This window comes from Schistocerca americana, chromosome 1 (assembly GCF_021461395.2).
Source record: "Schistocerca americana isolate TAMUIC-IGC-003095 chromosome 1, iqSchAmer2.1, whole genome shotgun sequence".
Classification (NCBI taxonomy): domain Eukaryota; kingdom Metazoa; phylum Arthropoda; class Insecta; order Orthoptera; family Acrididae; genus Schistocerca; species Schistocerca americana.
The window spans coordinates 919,883,710-919,890,008 of NC_060119.1; the positions used below are offsets into that span (position 1 = coordinate 919,883,710).

The following is a 6,299-nucleotide window of genomic DNA, read 5'->3' on the forward strand; positions in this document are numbered from 1 at the left end:
ACTCAGGCAGCAGAATGTTGCATTTTAATGAAGCAAATTAAAACGACTTCTTTAGCTGCCAAATCACAGTGAACGTATGCCATTCGTGCGTATATAACCTCTAGACAGTGAAGCAAAGCATTCACTAGATACGATATAAGTAAGCTGTATAGGTTTTTTTTATTGGTAACGCCACGTAACGCTCTGTATGAAAATCACTGTCTGTGCTGTGTGCAGTCTGTGGCTGGTTTGCATTATTGTTGGCTATTGTAGCGTTGGGCAGTTGGCTGTTAACAGCGCGTAGCGATGCGCAGTTGGAGGTGAGCCGCCAGCAGTGGTGGATAAAAAAAAAAAAAATTCTCTGATGGACACACGTCCAGATCATTCGCTCTCAAAACTCCGCCATTTCTCTCCCCAGATCCACCACTGCTGGCGGCTCACCTCCAACTGCGAAACGCCACGCGCTGTTAACAGCCAACTGCCCAACACTACAATAGCCAACAACAATGCAAACCAGCTACAGACTGCACACAGCACAGACTGTGATTTTCATACAGAGCGCTACGTGGCGTTACCAATAAAAAAACCTATACAGCCTACTTACACACCAAAACTTTGTTCTCTCACTGGAAAAATACTATTTGGAACTGGGACGAACAAGCACAGTTGGAATTCAATTCTTTGAAAGAAGCGCTACTTAACACGCCAATACTAGCTCATCCCGATCTGTCACAGGAGTTCTGTCTTAGCACGGATTCTTCTAAAGTTGGTCTTGGTGCCCATTTATTTCAAGAAGCCATAGCAAATGACACTACTGTTCAGAAAACCATTGCTTTTGCTAGCCGAGTGCTAACAAAATCTGAAAAAATTATTCCGTTACTGAATTAGAAGCTCTAGCTATCGTTTGAGCATTTAACAAATGGTAGGCACGTAAAAGTATACAGTGATCATCGTGCATTACAATTTCTTATGCCTTCAAAATTAAATCATGACAGGTTAAAACGTTAGGCATTGTTTCTGCAAGAATTCCACTTCAAAATAGTCTACATTCCCGGCAAGGAGAACATTGTTGGGGACGCACTGTCACGCGCACCGGCTGGGCTTGAGAAAAGTAACACAGAAGGCAACCTCGAGAATAATTTCAGTATACTTTACATTCAGAAAGTCGCCTTTGAAAACTTCATCACCACATCTTTAAAGGACATTGGTCATGAACAAGATAAAGATCCGATTTCGAAAGACATCAAAAGCAAATGGCATGAAAAGACACACACACAAATTCGGCATTATTATCTCGTTAGAAACAACATACTCTTCAAACGCTGCACTGTCGATGACAAGCTATGGGTACTTTGCATTCCTGACGATTTTGTTAATAAGCTCATTTGGTACATTCATTTCAGCTACGCACATTTTGGTCCACGAAAATGTTATCACATTCTTCGGACGACTTGTTATTTTAACAATATGGAAAAGAGAATTCGAAGAGTCTTGTCTATTTGTAAACTTTGTCTCTTGGGACCCCTTGTCAGAACATCTAATGGATTTTCGTACGTTCTAGTTGCTGTCGAACTTACTTCAAAATTTGTTTCTTTCACACCGTTACGTAAAGCCACTGGACGGTCTGTATCCAACGCCTTTGTTAAAAATTTCTTACGTGAAGTTTGACGCGTTAATAAAGTCATTTCAGATAACGGACCGCAATTCAGGTCTGCGTGACCAAAAATAAAAAAGTCTCTGATGGACACACGTCCAGATCATCCGCTCTCAAAACTCCGCCATTTCTCTGCCCACATCCACCACTGCTGGCGGCTCACCTCCAACTGCGCAACACTACGCGCTGTTAACAGCCAACACTACAATAGCCAACAACAATGCAAACCAGCCACAAACTGCACACAGCACAGCCAGTGATTTTCATACAGAGCGCTACGTGGCGTTACGAATAAAGAAACCTGTACAGCCTACTTACAACGAAACCGGCCTAATAAGGTGAAGTGTGAAACGTTGTTCGGCAAGGCGATTCCGATGTTTTGAGGGATCATCATGGTGTGATGCTAAAAGATTGAGTTCGTAAGGAGCAAACCGTTACATGAGCATACTATCTGACGAGGTTACGGGGCTACATCAAGACGAGGCACCCCAGAAAACTGCCTGAAGGATTTTTCTTCCTCCGCGACAACACCCCAGCCCGTTATGGCAAGGCACAGTCGCACTTGCTTCCTCTATCAAATTTTGACTACCCACAACCCCCTCCTGATAACTTTGCCGGAAGATTAATTCTCCGTGGTTATAAATAAATTGCAACTACTGAAGGAGGTCCAGTGTGGGCTGTAATTATCATATGACAGCGAAACTTTGTCGCTGTCCTAATGCGTTAAAGCGGAATTTACACTGGAAAGCAAATTAGTTCCAGTTGTGGCCACCAGGGATAGATCTGGCGCTGTACGCTGTTCGTATGACGACATGTCATCCACGCTGTCATTTGACGAGCTATATCGTAAGTGAATAGCATGGCAACCGAAGAGATACCGTGCGCTTTTAGTGAAACTGTTTTTCGTGAACAGCAGAAACTATAGTTCTGCACTGAGAGAGTATCTCCAACTAAAACGTCTGAGTAGACGCCCAGTCGCATTAAATGGATTAAAGAAGATGATAATGAAAACACGGGTAAGCTTGGAGTGGCAACTGGAAGAGGAAGGCGTTCTATCTCGGTGGATGTTACTGACGTCGTTTCTGTCTGACATGCTGCATGTGACCAGCGTAGTGCCAACGCTCTTCCTTTGTTATGTGAAATGTGCACCGTCCGTACCCGTGCAGTATCCAGATGGTGCAGCAAATGAAACATAATGATCCACAGCAACGTTCTGAATCTGCTCATATGTATTTGGCAGGGATACAAGTTGATGACATGTGGCTGGACTATATTCTAAAGAGTGACGAGGCACATTTTACACAACAGGGTGCACTGAATACACAAAACTGCAGAACGTGGCTTACTGTTAAACCGCGGGTTGTGTATGAACAGCCTCTGCACTCATCGTATGAGGCTGTGTGGTGTGGGTGCATTTACAACTTTATTCTAGGCCCGTTCTTCGTTTGAAGAGAATGCACCCGGAGTGACTGTCAAGTTTACCGTGACGTCTGCACATGATCGCGGCCTACTTGTACAGCACGTGAGGCCTGCTTCGGAAGAACGGAACTGTGTGGAAACCACTGTAGTTAATCAAGATGGGGTAACACCTCATGTCGCTCGCCAAGCGAATGATCTGCTTAATACAACCTTCCTCGAACATGTAATCTCAAGAGACTTTCCAGATGCATGGCCTCCAAGGTCACCTGAACTGAGTCGATGGTACCTTTGGCTGTGGGCATACCGAAAACAACGTGTTTACTAGAGACACGTTCGATCTCTACCTGATATGAAGACTAGTATGCAGAAGCACATTGCTCAGATTCTACCGGAACTGTTGAGAGCAACTGTTGATAATCTCGTTTTACGAATATACACTCCTGGAAATTGAAATAAGAACACCGTGAATTCATTGTCCCAGGAAGGGGAAACTTTATTGACACATTCCTGGGGTCAGATACATCACATGATCACACTGACAGAACCACAGGCACATAGACACAGGCAACAGAGCATGCACAATGTCGGCACTAGTACAGTGTATATCCACCTTTCGCAGCAATGCAGGCTGCTATTCTCCCATGGAGACGATCGTAGAGATGCTGGATGTAGTCCTGTGGAACGGCTTGCCATGCCATTTCCACCTGGCGCCTCAGCTGGACCAGCGTTCGTGCTGGACGTGCAGACCGCGTGAGACGACGCTTCATCCAGTCCCAAACATGCTCAATGGGGGACAGATCCGGAGATCTTGCTGGCCAGGGTAGTTGACTTACACCTTCTAGGGCACGTTGGGTGGCACGGGATACATGCGGACGTGCATTGTCCTGTTGGAACAGCAAGTTCCCTTGCCGGTCTAGGAATGGTAGAACGATGGGTTCGATGACGGTTTGGATGTACCGTGCACTATTCAGTGTCCCCTCGACGATCACCAGTGGTGTACGGCCAGTGTAGGAGATCGCTCCCCACACCATGATGCCGGGTGTTGGCCCTGTGTGCCTCGGTCGTATGCAGTCCTGATTGTGGCGCTCACCTGCACGGCGCCAAACACGCATACGACCATCATTGGCACCAAGGCAGAAGCGACTCTCATCGCTGAAGACGACACGTCTCCATTCGTCCCTCCGTTCACGCCTGTCGCGACACCACTGGAGGCGGGCTGCACGATGTTGGGGCGTGAGCGGAAGACGGCCTAACGGTGTGCGGGACCGTAGCCCAGCTTCATGGAGACGGTTGCGAATGGTCCTCGCCGATACCCCAGGAGCAACAGTGTCCCTAATTTGCTGGGAAGTAGCGGTGCGGTCCCCTACGGCACTGCGTAGGATCCTATGGTCTTGGCGTGCATCCGTGCGTCGCTGCGGTCCGGTCCCAGGTCGACGGGCACGTGCACCTTCCGCCGACCACTGGCGACAACATCGATGTACTGTGGAGACCTCACGCCCCACGTGTTGTGCAATTCGGCGGTACGTCCACCCGGCCTCCCGCATGCCCACTATACGCCCTCGCTCAAAGTCCGTCAACTGCACATACGGTTCACGTCCACGCTGTCGCGGCATGCTACCAGTGTTAAAGACTGCGATGGAGCTCCGTATGCCACGGCAAACTGGCTGACACTGACGGCGGCGGTGCACAAATGCTGCGCAGCTAGCGCCATTCGACGGCCAACACCGCGGTTCCTGGTGTGTCCGCTGTGCCGTGCGTGTGATCATTGCTTGTACAGCCCTCTCGCAGTGTCCGGAGCAAGTATGGTGGGTCTGACACACCGGTGTCAATGTGTTCTTTTTTCCATTTCCTGGAGTGTAGTATCTCGTAGACGTCTCCGGTGCTCGTGTTGAACAAACTGTGTGTGCGTGTGTGGTGTCACCTCAAGGCACCACACTTGCTAGGTTGTAGGCTTCAAATCGGCCGCGATCCGTCCTGTCGACGTCAGCAGACCGAGCATCGCCACTCGGCTGATCTTACGAGACAAGCTAGCGCACTGGCCGGCTCTACAGCCGACTTTAATAGGAATTAGAATGATATTAATACCTTCAGCTGCTAACGGGGGTTGGTATATATCAACGTGGACAGGTGAAAATGTTTGCCCCGAGCGGGACTCGAACCCGGGATCTTCCGCTTACATGGCAGACGCTGTATCCATCTCAGCCACCGAGGGCACGGAGGATAGTGCGACTGCAGGGACTATCTCACGCACGTCTCCCGCGAGACCCACATTCTCACCTTGTATGTCCACACACTACATTCGTAGCGTCCCACCCCAACATACTCATTACTCGTAGAAGACATTCTTTCCAAGTCCCGTAAGAGTTCGGGGATTATGTGTGCATCCGCACAGAAGAAGGTCATGGCCGGTATTGCCAGAACAATATACTTGTACCGATATGCTGTCTGTTCTTTCGGACATGTCTGAAAGAACAGACACCATATTCATACAAGCTAAGTCAGTAGCTACGACCTAGCCAGGGACCCCGTACAGTTTATGCATTGACAGTTGATCTGTATGTGTGAAGAAATCAGAATTGTAAAGAAGTATTCGCAGATCAGTCTATACCTGCACTTGTAAATATTATTGTACAAAGTCTAGATCGACGTTCACCGCTGATGCTGAATTAAAAAAGCACTCCGTCTGCAGGCCACAAGTGGCCCATCGGGACCATCCGACCGCCGTGTCATCCTCAGATGAGAATGCGGATAAGAGGGGCATGTGGTCAGCAAACCGCTCTCCCAGTCGATATGATGGTTTTCTGTGACCGGAACCGCTACTATTCGGTCGAGTAGTTACTCAATTGGCATCACGAGCCTGAGTGCACCCCGAAAATTGGCAACAGCGCATGGCGGCCCGGATGGTCACCCATCCAAGTGCCTGCCACACCCGACAGCGCTTAACTTCGGTGATCCGACGGGAACCGGTGTATCCACTGCAGCAAGGCCGTTGCAGGTGCTGAATTAAAGCTCAATATTTAATTGTATTCCTGTCTACTAACTTTCTAATCACCTAAGATGTTCCAGATACATCCCGTCAAGTATAGTTCATTGATCCTCACGTCAACCTACGTGATCAACGCGTGCAATTCATGGTCGCACCTCGTGATCAAACTAAGAGTTAAACTGCTTGACCCAGCCGGGTCAAAATGGTTCAAATGGCTCTGAGCACTATGGGACTTAACATGTATGGTCATCAGTCCCCTAG

The 6,299-nt window shown here is 48.3% G+C and overlaps 1 pseudogene; it reads right to left on the minus strand.

Annotated features, from left to right (window-relative positions):
• Positions 1-5,928: 5,928 nt before the first annotated feature.
• On the minus strand, positions 5,929-6,046 carry LOC124554807 (annotated as a pseudogene).
• Positions 6,047-6,299: the final 253 nt, after the last annotated feature.